The following is an 18,485-nucleotide window of genomic DNA, read 5'->3' on the forward strand; positions in this document are numbered from 1 at the left end:
CACAGTGTTCGCTGATTGACTTTTGTTTCTGCGCAAACTCAGCTCTCTCCTGGCTCCCATCCACACCGCGGGGTCGTCTTGACCGGTTCCAGGCGACTCCCAGCCCCTACCAAAAACTGACCCCTTTGGATGGAGATGCCAGACTCTCTGCTTCAGTTCATTCGCACAGTGGACAGGTACCACAAATGCACCTGCAGCCATCAGGTAACGCTGTTTCTATTAAAAATCCCCCTCCCCACTATTGTTTAACACTAATGGTTACCTAGAGACGAGACCCTCTGTCCCCAGCCCTCATGTCCAGGTGGGTCGGGCTGTACCAGGGACAGAATAGCAGCATTGTTCGTGCTTTATGGTCAGCTGATTCCATCACCCTGGTTACATTTCCCCCCTTTGGAAGTTTTGAAATAATCATCTTTTCAATACTTCCATCTTAAATTAAATTATATTTTAGTTATACACTGGTCTAATACTTATTGCTGCAGCACAACGTATTTTCGGAGTGCTTCGAGGGTTCTTCCTAAAGAAATCAAATACATTTTTAAATGTTTCCCCTGCTATTTTCATATCCCCTGGGATTAAAGGAGTCTGACAAGGTCTGCCATACAAGATTTCGTATGGACTTACACCATCTTTAGATCTTGGTTGGATTCTGATTCTCAGGAGTGCTGATGGTAAAGCTTGTTGCCGGACACTTCTTGACAAATTTTACTTATTTGTCTTTTTACTGTTTGGTTCATTCTTTCAATTTTCCCACTTGACTGCAGCCTCCAGGGGGTATGTAAATCTCAGTTTATTCCTAAAACTTTACTTACTTGTTGAACTATTTCTGCCACAAAATGTGGTCCCCTGTCAGAACACATGCCGATTGGTACCCCAGACCTTGGTATTATTTCTTTGAGCAGTATTTTAACCACTTCTCTTGCTTTGTTGGTGCGACAAGGAAAAGCTTCCGGCCATCCAGGAAATGTGTCAATTAATACTAATAAATATCTAAATCTGTTTTGCCTAGGTAATTCAGAAAAATCAACCTGCCAATAGTCTCCTGGGAGTTACCCTGTTTTGTTACTCCTAGGGGTGCCCTTTTCCCATTTAAAGGATTATTTTGGAGACAAATTGGACACTTGGCCACTATTGATTTAATTACCCCTGTCATTCCTACACACACTGCAGATGATTTTAAACTCAAGATCATGACATCTACACCCCAATGTGTCTGCGCATGCTTTTCTTTCGCAAGTTCCACCATAACTTGTGGGGTTACTGTTACCTGCTTTTCTGGCCTTACCCACCACCCTTCAGCATTCTGTGATGCTTTCAATTATTCCACTAAAACCAAAGCCATTCTATCACTCCCCCTCCTCAACTGGACAGGGGAGAGGAAATATGATGAAAAGTTCATGGGTCGAGATAAGGACAGAGAGGGATCACTCACCAACTACTGTTACAGGCAAAACAAACTGAACTTCAGAAGGAAAAAAAAGTTTTATTTATCACCAATCAAATCTGAGCAGGATAATGAGAAACAAAAGTAGATCTTAAAACACCTTCCCCCCACTCTTCCCTTCTTCCCAGGCTCAGCTTCACTCCTGATTTCTCTACCTTCTCCCCCCAAGCGGCGCAGGGGGAAGGGGAATGGGGGTTGTGGTCAGGTCATCACACTTGGTCTCTGCCACTGCTTCCTCCTCAGGGGGAGGATTCCTCACACTCTTCCCCTGCTCCAGCATGAGGTCCCTCTCACAGGAGACAGTTCTCCACAAGCTTCTCTAATGGGAGTGCTTCGCATGGGCTGCAGTTCTTCACAAACTGCCCCAGCGTGGGTCCCTTCCATAGGGTGCAGACCTTCGGGAACAGACTGCTCCAGTCTGGGTCCCCCATGGGGTCACAAGTCCTGCCAGCAAACCTGCTCCAGTCTGGGTTTCTCTCTCCACGGGTTTGCAGGTCCTGGCAGGAGCCTGCTCCAGCACGGGCTCCCCACGGGGTCGCAGCCTCCTTCAGGCATCCACCTGCTCCAGCATGGGGCCCCTTCTATGGGCTACAGGTGGATATCTGCTCCACTCTGGACCTCCATGGGCTGCAGGGGAACAGCCTGCCTCACCATGGTCTGCAGGGCCACGCAAATCAATAACACTTTGACATATGAAACCCAATATATTTAATTTCTTCCCTTGTGATTTTCTTGGTATCCAAACAGTTTGCGGGTGATACAGAGGCATCCTCGGAACCTCCGGTGAGATGGGGAATTGGTCAGAGCAGCTTTTAGGTCAGTCCATGAAAAGGCACCAAAGGCTGCAGTCAGTGGGAAGAATACAGTGCTGAGTGATGCGCATTGCGTGGTGAGGGAGAGCAAATGGATCCCCTTTTTCTCCTCCAAGCCTGGAGAAGGGCAGTTTTGAGGTGGGGCTGCCCTTGTCTGCAGAGGGACTGGGTGGGAAGAGCTGCCCGAGCGCAGCAGCCCTGCTCCTGCCCGGGTGTGTTCAGCACGGCCTGCTTCCAGCTCGCTGCCTCTCGACAGCAGAGTCGCCAGGGAAGTTCCACGAGCTCGTTACTTTGCAGGGTGTGATGGGACCTGAGAGGTGTTCACCAAGGTAAGAGACTTTCCTGCTGCACAGCCTGACCGAGAGCAGAGCTGGGGAAGGGAATTTCCCTGACAGGTCTGAATTCCCTGGTGTCGTGTAGAACCTGAGGAGCGTGTAGAAATGCCTGGTGCAAGGAAACCCGGTGTTGGCCGTGAATGGACAAGAGCATGAGCAAGTAGATATGGTGGAGAGCTGTGTTTGTTGTCCCTTTCTCCTTAGGCCACCCCTCTTCTCAGTAGCAAAGAGGTATCCAGAAAAGCAGTTTTGTTGGGAATACTGCTGAAGTTTTCGTCATTTGTTTCAGATGAATGAAGGTCACGATCGAGTGAGTAGTACCCCCGAGCTCTGCTGCCCATTTCAGGCCATGTGGGACTTGATGACGCGCTGCAGAGGGTTCCCGTGACAAGTCAGCCGGTACGTAGGAAGCAGAGAAACCCCTGACGATGGCTGCTTCAGGCCAGTTGTCGTTTGTTTCTTGACTGGACCTGCTGAGGCTGCAGGAGCGCTGCATCCCGCGGGATGCTCACCGCTTTTGAGCGGCTGGTGATGCTGTGCTGGATGCAGCCCGGGTGCGGTTTGCCCTCTCTGCGGCCAGGGCACACTGCTGAGTGACGCTGAGCCTGGTGTCGCGCAGCAGCCCCAGATGCCTTTCTGCAGGGCTGCTCTCCAGCCACTCGTCTCCCAGTTCAGGCTTGTGCCTGGCAGGGCTCCGTCCGAGGCGCAGAATGCGGCATTTGGAGTCGCTCAGCGCCATCCCATTAATCCTAGCCCAGCGCTGCCATCTGCCTCGATCCCTCAGCAAGGCCTCTTGTTCCTCCAGAGAGTCTGGAAAAGAAAAGTTCCTGAAGATGACTGCTTGGATAACGAGATATTTAACTGCTGTGACAGAGCTCTGGTGAAGTTCAGGCGGAGCCGGGTGCAGGGAAGGGAGTGAAATTTGTGCACTAAGGACAGGAGAGGAGGAGCGAGCCAGCGCGCCCCCTCCCCCCATCTCCCCGATGGCCGAGGGAGCTGAATTTGTTCCTCGGCCGCTCTGCCGCAGCAGCCGGAGGGGTTTGGCGTTTGGGTTGCGGTGTGTAGTTCCTAGCGGCTGCGGTTCTGGCTGACAGGAGCCACCCCGAAGCGTCTTTCACCCGGGGCTGTTTTCAGCGCGCTCTTTTGCGCTGAAAATGGCTTTAAAATTGCTTGAAATGGATGTGTGCGCGTGCGTGTGCGTGTCTGTCTGTGTCTGTCTGTGTCTGTGTGTGTGTGTGTCTGTGTGTCTGTGTGTGTGTGTGACACCACCACCCGCCTGCCCTCCTCCCCCCCGCCACAAAAAACCCCAAACAACCAAACGCGCCCCCCCCCTCCCCGGCAGTGCGGTTCGGCCCCGGCGTGCGTGTGCAGGACGAGTCGCCTTCCTTTGGGCGGAGCGGGTCCTGTGGCGCGGGCCTGCCCCGGGCACGGGTGGTGTAAACCTCGGCTGCGCGGGTCGCCTGCTTGGTCGGTGCTGGAATAAGAATTTCCGGTCAGACGGGTTGATGTCTGCGTGCGGGTGGGATTTTTTCTGGGAGATCACGGATGGCCTTCAGCTTTGAGGATCCGATTGAACTGGGAGTCTACATGAGAACTGGAAATACCTTTTTTTTACTTCCCCCTTAGCCAGCTCCCAAGTTTTTAAGTGCATTGGCCTGCGCGCTCCTCGTGCCTCTCCCGTGCGCTCCTCGTGCCTCTCCCGCGCGCTCCTCGTGCCTCTCCCGTGCGCGCTCCTCCTGCCTCTCCCGCGCTCCTCGTGCCTCTCCCGTGCGCTCCTGGTGCCTCTCCCGTGCGCTCCTCGTGCCTCTCCCGTGCGCTCCTCCTGCCTCTCCCGCGCGCTCCTCGAGCCTCTCCCGCACGCTCCTCGTGCCTCTCCCGCGCGCTCCTCCTGCCTCTCCCGTGCGCTCCCCGTGCCTCTCCCATGCGCTCCTCCTGCCTCTCCCGTGCGCTCCTCCTGCCTCTCCCGTGCGCTCCTCGTGCCTCTCCCGCGTGCTCCTCCTGCCTCTCCCGCGCGCTCCTCCTGCCTCTCCCGTGCGCTCCCCGTGCCTCTCCCGTGCGCTCCTCCTGCCTCTCCCGTGTGCTCCTCGTGCCTCTCCCGCGTGCTCCTCGTGCCTCTCCCGTGCGCTCCCCGTGCCTCTCCCGTGCGCTCCTCCTGCCTCTCCCGTGCGCTCCTCGTGCCTCTCCCGTGCGCTCCTCCTGCCTCCCTCGCGCACTCCTCGTGGCTCTCCCATGCGCTCCTCCTGCCTCTCCCGTGCGCTCCCCGTGCCTCTCCCGCGCGCTCCTCCTGCCTCTCCCGTGCGCTCCCCGTGCCTCTCCCGTGCGCTCCTCCTGCCTCTCCCGCGCGCTCCCCGTGCCTCTCCCGTGCGCTCCTCGTGCCTCTCCCATGCGCTCCTCGTGCCTCTCCCGTGCGCTCCCCGTGCCTCTCCCGTACGCTCCCCGTGCCTCTCCCACGCGCTCCTCGTGCCTCTCCCGTGCGCTCCTCCTGCCTCTCCCGTGCGCGCTCCTCGTGGCTCTCCCGTGCGCTCCCCGTGCCTCTCCCGCGCGCTCCTCGTACCTCTCCCGTGCGCTCCTCCTGCCTCTCCCGCGCGCTCCCCGTGCCTCTCCTGTGCGCTCCTCTCCCGCGTGCTCCTCGTGCCTCTCCCGCGTGCTCCTCGTGCCTCTCCCGTGCGCTCCCCGTGCCTCTCCCGCGCGCTCCTCGCGCCTCTCCCGCGTGCTCCTCGTGCCTCTCCCGCACGCTCCTCGTGCCTCTCCCGTGCGCTCCTCCTGCCTCTCCCGCGTGCTCCTCCCGCATCTCCCGTGCGCTCCTCGCGCCTCTCCCGTGCGCTTGTCCTCCCTCTCCCGCGCGTGCCTCTCCCGCGCGCTCCTCCTGCCTCTCCCGTGCGCTCCTCGTGCCTCTCCCGCGCGCTCCTCGTGCCTCTCCCGTGCGCTCCTCGCGCCTCTCCCGTGCGCTCCTCGTGCCTCTCCCGTGCGCTCCTCGTGCCTCTCCTGTGCCCTCCTAGTGCCTCTCCCGTGCCCTCCTAGTGCCTCTCCCGTGCGCTCCTCCTGCCTCTCCGGCGCGCTCCTCCTGCCTCTCTCGTGCGCTCCTCGTGCCTCTCCCGCGCGCTCCTCGTGCCTCTCCCGTGCGCTCCTCGTTCCTCTCCCGCACACTCCCCGTGCCTCTCCCGTGCGCTCCTCGTGCCTCTCCCGCGCGCTCCTCATGCCTCTCTCGTGCGCTCCTCATGCCTCTCCCGTGCGCTCCTCGTGCCTCTCCCGTGCGCTCCTCGCGCCTCTCCCGTGCGCTCCTCGTGCCTCTCCCGTGTGCTCCTCGTGCCTCTCCCGCGCGCTCCTGGTGCCTCTCCCGTGCGCTCCTCGTGCCTCTCCCGCACGCTCCTCGTGCCTCTCCCGTGCGCTCCTCGTTCCTCTCCCACGCGCTCCTCCTGCCTCTCCCGTGCGCTCCCTGTGCCTCTCCTGTGCGCTCCGCGTGCTTCTCCTGCGCGCTCCTCATGCCTCTCCCGTGCGCTCCTCCTGCCTCTCCCGTGCGCGCTCCTCGTGGCTCTCCCGTGCGCTCCCCGTGCCTCTCCCGCGCGCTCCTCGTGCCTCTCCCGTGCGCTCCTCCTGCCTCTCCCGTGCGCGCTCCTCGTGCCTCTCCCGCGCGCTCCTCGCGCCTCTCCCGTGCGCTCCTCCTGCCTCTCCTGTGCGCTCCTCGTACCTCACCCGTGCGCTCCTCCTGCCTCTCCCGCGCGCTCCTCCTGCCTCTCCTGTGCGCTCCTCTCCCGCGTGCTCCTCGTGCCTCTCCCGCGTGCTCCTCGTGCCTCTCCCGTGCGCTCGTCCTCCCTCTCCCGCGCGTGCCTCTCCCGCGCGCTCCTCCTGCCTCTCCCGTGCGTTCCTCGTGCCTCTCCCGCGCGCTCCTCGTGCCTCTCCCGTGCGCTCCTCGCGCCTCTCCCGTGCGCTCCTCGTGCCTCTCCCGTGCGCTCCTCGTGCCTCTCCTGTGCCCTCCTAGTGCCTCTCCCGTGCCCTCCTAGTGCCTCTCCCGTGCGCTCCTCCTGCCTCTCCGGCGCGCTCCTCCTGCCTCTCTCGTGCGCTCCTCGTGCCTCTCCCGCGCGCTCCTCGTGCCTCTCTCGTGCGCTCCTCGTTCCTCTCCCGTGCGCTCCTCGTGCCTCTCCCGCGCGCTACTCGTGCCTCTCCCGTGCACTCCCCGTGCCTCTCCCTTGCGCTCCTCGTGCCTCTCCCGCGCGCTCCTCGTGACTCTCTCGCGCGCTCCTCGTGCCTCTCCCGTGCGCTCCTCCTGCCTCTCCCGTGCGCGCTCCTCGTGCCTCTCCCGTGCGCTCCTCGTGCCTCTCTCGTGCGCTCCTCATGCCTCTCCCGTGCGCTCCTCGCGCCTCTCCCGTGCGCTCGTCCTGCCTCTCCCGTGCGCTCCTCGCGCCTCTCCCGTGCGCTCCTCGTGCCTCTCCCGTGTGCTCCTCGTGCCTCTCCCGCGCGCTCCTGGTGCCTCTCCCGTGCGCTCCTCGTGCCTCTCCCGCACGCTCCTCCTGCCTCTCCCGTGCGCTCCTCGTTCCTCTCCCGCGCGCTCCTCCTGCCTCTCCCGTGCGCTCCCTGTGCCTCTCCTGTGCGCTCCGCGTGCTTCTCCTGCGCGCTCCTCGTGCCTCTCCCGTGCGCTCCTCGTGCCTCTCCCGCGCGCTCCTCGTGCCTCTCCTGTGCGCTCCTCGTGCCTCTCCCGTGCGCTCCTCATGCCTCTCCCGTGCGCTCCTCGTGCCTCTCCCGCGCGCTCCTGGTGCCTCTCCCGTGCGCTCCTCGTGCCTCTCCCGCACGCTCCTCCTGCCTCTCCCGTGCGCTCCTCGTTCCTCTCCCGCGCGCTCCTCCTGCCTCTCCCGTGCGCTCCCTGTGCCTCTCCTGTGCGCTCCGCGTGCTTCTCCTGCGCGCTCCTCGTGCCTCTCCCGTGCGCTCCTCGTGCCTCTCCTGCGCGCTCCTCGTGCCTCTCCTGCGCGCTCCTCGTGCCTCTCCTGTGCGCTCCTCGTACCTCTCCCGTGCGCTCCTCCTGCCTCTCCCGCGCGCTCCTCCTGCCTCTCCCGCGCGCTCCTCGCGCCTCTCCCGTGCGCTCCTCCTGCCTCTCCCGTACGCTCCTCCTGCCTCTCTCGCGCGCTCCTCGTGCCTCTCCCGTGCGGCGCTCCTCGCGCCTCTCCCGCGCGCTCCTCCTGCCTCCCTCACGCGCTCCTCGTGCCTCTCCCGCGCGCTCCTCCTGCCTCTCCCGTGCGCTCCTCGTGCCTCTCCCGCGCGCTCCTCCTGCCTCTCCTGTGCGCTCCTCGTGCCTCTCCCGTGCGCTCCTCATGCCTCTCCTGTGCGCTCCTCGTACCTCTCCCGTGCGCTCCTCCTGCCTCTCCCGCGCGCTCCTCGCGCCTCTCCCGTGCGCTCCTCGCGCCTCTCCCGTACGCTCCTCCTGCCTCTCTCGCGCGCTCCTCGTGCCTCTCCCGTGCGGCGCTCCTCGCGCCTCTCCCGCGCGCTCCTCCTGCCTCCCTCACGCGCTCCTCGTGCCTCTCCCGCGCGCTCCTCCTGCCTCTCCCGTGCGCTCCTCGTGCCTCTCCCGCGCGCTCCTCCTGCCTCTCCCGCGCGCTCCTCGTGCCTCTCCCGTGCGCTCCTCGCGTCTCTCCCACGCGCTCCTCGTGCCTCTCCCGTGCGCTCCTCGTGCCTCTCCCGTGCGCTCCTCGTGCCTCTCCCGCGCGCTCCTCGTGCCTCTCCCGTGCGCTCCTCGCGTCTCTCCCACGCGCTCCTCGTGCCTCTCCCGTGCGCTCCTCGCGTCTCTCCCACGCGCTCCTCGTGCCTCTCCCGTGCGCTCCTCGTTCCTCTCCCGTGCGCTCCTCGTGCCTCTCCCGCGCGCTCCTCGCGCCTCTCCCGTGCGCTCCTCCTGCCTCTCCCGTGCGCTTTTCCTGCCTCTCCCGCGCGCTCCGCGTGCTTCTCCTGCGCGCTCCTTGTGCCTCTCCCACGCGCTCCTCGTGCCTCTCCCATGCGCTCCGCGCGCCTCTCCCGCGCGCTCCTCGCGCCTCTCCCGTGCGCTCCTCGGGCCTCTCCCGTGCGCTCCTCCTGCCTCTCCCGCGCGCTCCTCGTGCCTCTCCCGTGCGGCGCTCCTCGCGCCTCTCCCGCGCGCTCCTCCTGCCTCCCTCCCGCGCTCCTCGTGCCTCTCCCGCGCGCTCCTCCTGCCTCTCCCGTGCGCTCCTCGTGCCTCTCCCGCGCGCTCCTCCTGCCTCTCCCGCGCGCTCCTCGTGCCTCTCCCGCGCGCTCCTCGTGCCTCTCCCGTGCGCTTCTCGTGCCTCTCCCGCGTGCTCCTCGTGCCTCTCCTGCACGCTCCTCGTGCCTCTCCCGCGCGCTCCTCGCGCCTGTCCCGTGTGCTCCACGTGCCTCTCCCGTGTGCTCCTCGTGCCTCTCCCGTGCGCTCCTCCTGCCTCTCCCGTGCGCTCCTCGTGCCTCTCCCGCGCGCTCCTTGTGCCTCTCCCGCGTGCTCCTCCCGCATCTCCCATGCGCTCCTCGCGCCTCTCCCGTGCGCTCGTCCTCCCTCTCCCGCGCGTGCCTCTCCCGCGCGCTCCTCCTGCCTCTCCCGTGCGCTCCTCGTGCCTCTCCCGCGCGCTCCTCGTGCCTCTCCCGTGCGCTCCTCGTACCTCTCCCGTGCGCTCCTCCTGCCTCTCCCGCGCGCTCCTCGTGCCTCTCCCGTGCGCTCCTCGTGCCTCTCCCGTGCGCTCCTCTGCCTCTCCTGCGCGCTCCTCGTGCCTCTCCTGCGCGCTCCCCGTGCCTCTCCCGTACGCTCCTCGCGCCTCTCCCGTGCGCTCCTTGTGCCTCTCCCATGCGATCCCCGTACCTCTCCTGCGCGCTCCTCGTGCCTCTCCCGAGCGCTCTTGGTACCTCTCCCGCGCGCTCCTCGCGCCTCTTCCGTGCGCTCGTCGTGCCTCTCCCGCGCGCTCCTCATCCCTCTCCCGCGCGCTCCTCGTCCCTCTCCCGTGCGCTCCTCGTGCCTCTCCCGTGCGCTCCTCGTCCCTCTCCCGTGCGCTCCTCGTCCCTCTCCCGTGCGCTCCTCGTGCCTCTCCCGTGCGCTCCTCGTGCCTCTCCCGTGCGCTCCTCATCCCTCTCCCGCGCGCTCCTCGTCCCTCTCCCGTGCGCTCCTCGTGCCTCTCCCGTGCGCTCCTCGTGCCTCTCCCGTGCGCTCCTCATCCCTCTCCCGTGCTCTCCTCCTGCCTCTCCCGCGCGCTCCTCGTGCCTCTCCTGTGCGCTCCCCGTGCCTCTCCCGTGCTCTCCTCGTGCCTCTCCCGTGCGCTCCTCGTGCCTCTCCTCTCACAGCTGGGTCAAGAGGACTACTCACGTGTGTAAGTTTAGGCACGTGTTGCAGACCTTGCGGGGCTGAAGGCAGGCTGATGAAGAGCAAGGAGAGATTTCCTTTCTAAACTTGTGGCCTTTGTTCTGGGCTGGATCAGTGTGATTCACGTTCGTGTCTGTGTTTCAATCCTGGAAAGTGCCCCACATCTCTCATCCCGGACCAAGGGCTTTCGGGGAGGATGGTGCGTTAGGCTGGTCCTCCGTCCCTGGGAGTGACTCTCAGGGCTGGTCTGGTTTCTAGGGCTGCTGAATTCTAGTGCAGAATTCGACCTCTGTGTAACCAAGGTGATGGAATTATTTAATCATAAAGCACAAACAATGCTGCTATGTCCCTTGTACAGCCCTGCCCATCTGGACATTAGGTCTGGGAACAGAGAGTTTAGTCCCTAGGTAATCATTAATGTTAAACAATAATGGTGAAGGGGGATTTTTAATAGAAATAGCGTTACCAAATGGTTGCAGGTGTATTTGTGGTACCTATCTATTGTGTGAATTAATTGAAGCAAAAAGTCATACATCTCCCCCCAAAGAAGTTAGTTTTAATCAAAACCAGCAGGTGTCTAGAACTGGTCTAGATGACCCGTGCCGCAGGGACAAGAGCCAGAAGAGGACTGAGTTTGCGCAAAAACTGTGATGAAGAGGATAAGCCTTCATCTTAGGACCCCCGACGAGCACCACTAGGAGGCACTGCGCAAGTGCGGGTGGGAGTAGTGTATGAAAATGGACTGATTTGACTATGAGAGGAAGGGCTTATGTAATCAGATGAATAGGTATATTTTGATCTATATAAACTGCACGGAAGGGGCATGGGGTGTGCACGTTCGGCGGAATTATCCCCCGTGCATCCGACGTCGCAATAAAGAATGCTGCCTTTTAACACTACATTGGTGTTACGAGGTTTATTCACGGATTTTCGGTGACAGTTTCTGGCGACCCAGGTGGGACCCTGCTTGTGAATACCGACGGATCCGCAGGATCACGGGACTTCCAGCTGGTATCGAGGGATTCTCGAGGAGAACCTCTGATCCCCGGACCGAAGGATTCCAAGTCAGTCCCCTGGAATTTAATTAAGGCATTCTTTAGGTATGATATACGCCTGCTCGTAAATCGTGGTGAAAACCTCGTAGAGTTGGGCTAAAAGGTACCTTTGTGGAAAGTCTCTGCTCGGTGAAAGCCAGTGGAGCGGGGCCCAAGGGGGAGGTCTTCAACAGGGGGTTGAAGTCTCCAAGATCTCAGCAGGGGGCTGGGATCCCAAAGGGAGCTCCAACAAGGGTTGGGGTCCCTCTGATTAGTGTTTGTGATATAGTGCACAATCACTACCACTGGTCGTTTGAAGGATGGGCACCTTTCCGAGTAAAAGACCCATCCCAAGGGGCACGCCTTTGGGATGTTTTTTAAAACACTGGAAAGAGCTGGGGGGGGACCCTTTAACTCGGAAACGGTTAATTGAGTATTGTAATCACTGGTGACCATTATATACTCTGGATGATGGGGAGAAGTGGCCGGAGGATGGGACACTGTGTTATAATACCATTTTGCAATTAATGTTGTTTTGTAAAAGGGAAGGTAAATAGGAAGAAATGACATATGTAGATTTGTTTTTCTCGTTGAGAAATCATTCGGAATGGCAAAGGCAGTGTGGGATGCATCCGCGCAGTTCTATGGTGATGGCTTTAAAGAAAGGAAACTGCGAAAAGGGTTCAAAGAATTGTTGCGTCGCTTGTAGTGTTGGCAAAGAGTGTTTGAAATATGAGCCTGAGGAGGATGATGTTGAATTAATGGTTGCACCTTGCCGGAGATGGGGATGTGATAAGGAGGACCGAAAATCTGAGACAGACAGTCCTTCTGTTTCTCCTATGGGGGGGGGGCAGGAAGATTTAGCCTGGTTTCGGGAAGGACACGGGGAAGGACGGGGGGGGTGTAGCAGAATCGGCTTCTCCCCTCCAAGCCCCTCTCTGAGAAGCCAGGGAATGAGGAAGTAAAATTTTTAACAGGGTAAAAAGAAAATTAACGTTTCTTATGCTGTTGAAATTTAGATTGGGAAAACAGTGGGTAACTCACCAGTTTCTATATATGCCTGAATGTCCATTGCCTTTGTTAGGATGAGATTTATTAAGCAAATTAGAGGCACAAATAACTTTTAAAAATGAGGAAATTGAATTATTGATACCAGAATCAAAAGCCGTAGAGGCAAGGGTGTTTATGTTACAGGACTCTTTTAAGGAGGAACAAATTCCAGAAGAGGTGGAAAACGCAGTAATCCCCTTGGTTTGGGCAAATGAAGTTCCAGGACGGTCCAAATTAGCAGAACCGGTAAAAGTGACCTTAAAACCTGGTTCCAAACCGGTAAGACAAAAACAATATCCTATGAAGTGGGAGGCTCGAAAAGGATTGGACGGGTTAATCACGAAATTTTTGGAATGTGGACTTTTGGTAGAATGCGAGTCAGAATATAACACACCTATATTACCGGTAAAGAAACCTGGGGGACGGGAATATCGACTAGTCCAGGATCTAAGAGCTATAAATCAAATAGTTCAAGATATACACCCAGGAGTGGCCAATCCCTATACTTTATTGACATCCCTGAAAGAGGAGCATAAATGGTTTACTGTACTAGATTTAAAGGATGCCTTCTTTTGCATATCTCTGAATGCATAAAGTCAAAGCACATTTGCTTTTGAATGGGAGAGCCCTGCTACAGGATGAAAGATGCAACTGACATGGACTGTACTTCCACAAGGATTTAAAAATAGCCCCACAATATTTGGAAAACTGTTTGTCCATGAGAGGCAGCACCTGGCCCTTGGAGTGCTGGCACAACGGCTGGGATCCTGGAAGCGGCCAGTAGGGTACTTCTCTCAACAACTTGACAGCGTCGGTAAAGGACTGCCGGGATGTTTGCGCGCTGTGGCAGCGACGGTATTGCTGATTCAGCAAGCTCGAGAATTGACTACGGGGCAAAAGATGGTGGTGTATGTACCACACATGGTGGTTACTGTTTTAGAACAAAACGGGGGTCATTGGCTGTCCCCCAGCAGAATGCTGAAATATCAGGTTGTCTTGCTAGAGCAGGATGATGTGGAACTGAAAACCACAACCATCGTAAATCCAGCAATGTTTCTGTCAACGAAAAATCCAACAGAAAATCTAGAACATGACTGCCTGCTAACTGTTGAACAAGTCTATTCCAGCAGACCGGACCTGAGGGATGAGCCTCTGGAGAACCCTGATCTGGAGTTGTTCATGGATGGAAGCAGCTTTGTGAAAGAAGGAAGACGAATGGCCCGATATGCTGTTGTCACCACGACCGAGGCACTGGAGTCAGGAATGCTGCCTGCAAATCCCTCGGCACAGAAAGCAGAACTGGTGGCATTGCAGCAAGCCTTGCCAGTGGCAGAAGGAAAAAGGGTAAATATATGGACCGATTCCAAATATGCATTTGGTGTGATTCATGCTCATGGAGCCATCTGGAAAGAAAGAGGACTGCTCTCAGCCCAACGATCATCGATAAAACACAAAGAAGAAATCCTCCAGCTCCTCGAAGAGGTGCAGAAACCAAAGGAAGTAGCGGTGATGCACTGCAAGGCTCATCAATTTGGTCAGACAGCTGTAAACACAGGTAATCGATTGGCAGACAAAACAGCAAAGGAGGCTGCGGAACGAGGTATCCTTGCACTAGTACCAGTAAAACAGATAAAAATCCCAAATCTGAAACCAGAATATAGTGAATGGGATGAGCAATTAAAAGCATCACAGAATGCAGAAGGGTGGTGGGTAAGGCCAGAAAAGCAGGTAATAGTAACCCCGCAAGTCATGGTGGAACTTGCGAAAGAAAAGCATGCGCAGACATATTGGGGTGTAGATGCTGTGGTCTCGAGTTTAAAATCATCTGCAGTGTGTGTAGGAATGACAGGGGTAATTAAATCAATAGTGGCCAAGTGTCCGATTTGTCTCCAAAATAATCCTTTAAATGGGAAAAGGGCACCCCTAGGGGTAACAAAACAGGGTAACTCCCTGTTTCGGTTTCGGCTGCCGCCGGCAACAAAAGCGCCACGCGGCCGCCCCTCCCTCCGCCGGCGTGTGGAGGAGAATGAAAAGAAAGAGGCAGAAACTGGTGGGTCGGGATAAGGGCAGTTTAACAGAACAGCAAACAGAGGGAAAACAGGAACAACAACGATACAAATAAGGAGAAAACACAACAACGAACCGTACAACTCAGACAGCCACTCTCCCGAAACAGGACCGGCGCTGCGCCCCCCCAAGCCGCGAGTGCTTTCCCGCTGCGCCGCCCCCCCCACCGGAACCCCGCGTGACGTCACATGGTATGGAATACCAGGCTCTGTTTGGCCAGGTGGGGTCAGCCCCCACCCCCCAGCTGTGCCCCTTCCTGGATTCCGGTGAAAATTAACCCTGTTCTGGCCAAACCCAGGACATTATCCACCCCTTATTCCATACCATCTACGTCATGCCCAGGTCCCCCATTGTCCGGTTGATCACCACCACTTCTCCTGTCTCCAAATATCATTCCCTTAGTCTATGGATCATCACTCTAAAGTGTCCGTTGAGTTCATTTAATCCATGACTTTGGGCTCCATCTGTCGTTACGGTCTTCCGTGGCAGGGGAGGTGATGTGTGGTGATGGGCGGTCACTTGCTGCATCCGGAGCTCACGGCTGATGTATCTGGTGCAGCCCGTGCCCACAGTCTGCAGGAGATGTTGATCTTGATGAAGTTGCTGGATGCCAGTTGTTGAAAACCAGGTCCAGTTCCATCATTGCTGTGCTCTGCTAGGTTTTCATCGAAAAAGTCCATCCTTCTTTAATCTGGAGAATTCTTACTATGCTACTACTGGTACAAAATATAACAATTATAACAGTGATAACAGACAGTGACAGGGTTATTTAACAACTAACTTTATACAATTTATTTATGGACTATTCTCGCCCAAAATTAAATCCCCATGAGGTACACATTGGACTTCCCCATCCTTCCGCATTACCCACCAGGTACACCCAGGTCCTTGAGCAAAGGCAATCCCGCGGACGGGCTTGCCTTTGCCCGAGGCAGGACTAACCCAAACCGTCTTCCCTAACATGTTCCGCATGTGCACTACAGGGACTTTATCCCCTTCTACTGGGTGCTGAGGTTTTGACTGGGCAGGACCAGCCTGGTTGGTGGACCCTCTGGTGTTAACCAACCAGGTGGCCTTTGCTAAATGGGTATCCCAATTTTTGAAAGTCCCACCCCCCATTGCCCTCAAAGTGGTTTTTAGCAGCCCATTGTAACGTTCGATCTTTCTAGAGGCTGGTGCATGGTAGGGGATGTGATACACCCACTCGATACCGTGTTCTTTGGCCCAGGTGTCTATGAGGCTGTTGCGAAAGTGAGTCCCGTTGTCCGACTCGATTCTTTCGGGAGTGCCATGTCGCCACAGGACTTGTTTTTCCAGGCCCAGGATGGTATTCCGGGCGGTGGCATGGGGCACAGGGTAGGTTTCCAGCCATCCGGTGGTGGCCTCCACCATTGTGAGTACATAGCGCTTGCCTTGGCGGGTTTGTGGCAGTGTGATATAGTCAATCTGCCAAGCCTCCCCATATTTATATTTTAGCCATCATCCTCCATACCACTGAGGCTTTACCCGCTTGGCTTGCTTGATTGCAGCGCATGTCTCACATTCATGGATAACCTGTGCAATAGTGTCCATGGTCAAGTCCACCCCTCGGTCACGAGCCCATCTGTATGTCGCGTCTCTTCCTTGGTGGCCCGAGGTGTCATGGGCCCACCGAGCTATAAACAGTTCACCCTTATGTTGCCAGTCCAGATCCACCTGAGCCACTTCAATCTTAGCAGCCTGATCTACCTGGTGGTTGTTTTGATGTTCTTCAGTGGCCCGACTCTTAGGGACGTGGGCGTCCACGTGACGGACTTTTACAACCAACTGCTCCAGCCGGGCAGCAATATCTTGCCACAATGGGGCAGCCCAGATAGGTTTGCCTCTGCGCTGCCAGTTGTTCTTCTTCCATTGCTGCAGCCACCCCCACAAGGCATTGGCCACCATCCAAGAGTCTGTATAAAGATAGAGCACTGGCCACTTCTCTCGACTGGCAATGTCTAAAGCCAGCTGGATGGCTTTCACCTCTGCAAACTGGCTGGACTCACCTTCTCCCTCGGCAGTTTCTGCGACTTGTCGTGTAGGGCTCCATACAGCAGCCTTCCACCTCCGCTGCTTCCCCACAATGCGACAGGACCCATCCGTGAACAGGGCATACTGTTTCTTATCTTCTGGCAGCTGGTTATACAGTGGGGCCTCTTCAGCACGTGTCACCTCCTCCTCTGGTGATGCTCCAAAATCTTTGCTTTCTGGCCAGTCCATGATTACCTCCAGAATTCCTGGGCAACTGGGGTTTCCCATTCGGGCGCGCTGGGTGATCAGAGCGACCCACTTACTCCACGTAGCATCAGTGGCATGATGCGTAGAGGGGACCCTCTCTTTGAACATCCAGCCCAGGACTGGCAATCATGGTGCTAGGAGGAGCTGTGCTTCAGTGCCGACCACTTCTGAAGCAGCTCGAACACCTTCATATGCTGCCAGAATCTCTTTTTCAGTGGGAGTATAGCGGGCCTCGGATCCTTTGTATCCCCGGCTCCAGAACCCCAGGGGTCGACCTCGAGTCTGCCCTGGTGCTTTCTGCCAGAGACTCCAGGTTGGGCCATTCTCCCCGGCTGCGGTGTAGAGCACATTTTTAACATCTTGCCCTGACCGGACTGGACCAAGGGCTACGGCATGAACTATCTCCTGTTTAATCTGTTCAAATGCCTGTCGTTGCTCAGGGCCCCATTCAAAATCATTCTTCTTCCGGGTCACGTGGTACAGAGGACTCACAATCTGGCTGTAATTTGGGATGTGCATCCTCCAAAAACCCACAACACCCAGGAAGGCCTGTGCTTCCTTTTTGCTGGTTGGTGGAGACATAGCTGCTATTTTGTTGATGACATCCATTGGGATTTGACGGCACCCATCCTGCCATTTTATTCCCAAAAACTGGATCTCTTGCGCAGATCCCTTGACTTTACTTCGCTTAATGGCGAAACCGGCTTTCAGAAGGATCTGAACTATTTTCTCCCCTTTCTCAAAAACTTCCTCCGCGGTGTCACCCCATACAATGATGTCATCAATGTACTGCAGATGTTCTGGGGCTTCACCCTTTTCCAGTGCAGTCTGGATTAGTCCATGGCAAATGGTGGGACTGTGTTTCCACCCCTGGGGCAGTTGATTCCAGGTGTACTGGATGCCCCTCCAGGTGAAAGCAAACTGTGGCCTGCACTCTGCTGCAAAAGGGATGGAGAGGAATGCATTAGCAATGTCAATTGTAGCATACCACTTGGCTGCCTTTGACTCCAGCTGATATTGAAGTTCTAGCATGTCTGGCACAGCAGCACTCAGCGGTGGTGTGACTTCATTCAGGCCACGGTAGTCTATTGTCAGTCTCCACTCTCCAGTAGATTTTCTTACTGGCCATGTGGGACTATTAAAGGGTGAGCGAGTTTTGGTGATCACTCCTTGACTCTCCAGCTGGCGGATCAGCTGATGAATGGGGAGAAGGGAGTCTCGGTTGGTACGATACTGTCGCCGGTGCACCGTTGTGGTTGCGATGGGTACCTGTTGTTCTTCAACCCTCAGCAACCCAACAAAAGAAGGATCCTCCGAGAGACCAGGCAAAATGGACAGCTGTTTAATTTCTTCCGTCTCCACAGCAGCAATGCCAAAAGCCCACCGATACCCCTTTGGGTCCTTGAAATAGCCTCTCCTAAGATAGTCTATCCCAAGGATGCACGGAGCCTCGGGGCCAGTTACAATGGGGTGCTTCTGCCAGTCCTGCCCAGTGAGAATGTCCCGGGTAGCAACCACAGACTCCTCCAGGGCAGCTACCCGAGATGAATTTTCTCTTTTGGAGGACACTTTCTCCTCCACCATGCACCTGAGACTCCTCCTAGGCATCTCCTAGAGTCTTTTGTCCTCTGTTTTAGAGACACAATATCCCGGGTAGCAGCCCTAGACTCCCCCAAGGAAGCTACCCGACATGATTTTTCTCTTTTGGAGAACAGTTTCTCCTCCAGCATGAATTTGATACTCCTCCAGGGATTTTTCTTTTTGAAGGGCACTTTCCCCTCTGGAATCCACCCGAGACTCCTCCAAGGCATCTCCTAGAGTCTTTTGTCCTCTGTTTTAAGCACCATACATTCAGGCAGCAGCCCCAGACTCCTCCAAGGCAGCTACCCGAGATGATTTTTCTCTTTTGGAGGACAGTTTCTCCTCCAGCACCCACCTGAGACTCACCCCAGCTATCTCCCAGAGTGCTTTTCCTCCAGTTTTAGAGACAGAATATCGCGCGTAGCAACCCCAGACTCCTCCAGGGCAGCTACCCGAGATGATTTTTCTCTTTTGGAGGACAGTTTATCCTCCGGGATCCGCCCAAGGCTCCTCCAAGGCATCTCCTAGAGTCTTTTTTCCTCCGTTTTAAGCACCACAGACCCAGGTAGCAGCCCCAGACTCCTC

Source organism: Opisthocomus hoazin, chromosome 33 (assembly GCF_030867145.1).
Source record: "Opisthocomus hoazin isolate bOpiHoa1 chromosome 33, bOpiHoa1.hap1, whole genome shotgun sequence".
NCBI lineage: Eukaryota > Metazoa > Chordata > Aves > Opisthocomiformes > Opisthocomidae > Opisthocomus > Opisthocomus hoazin.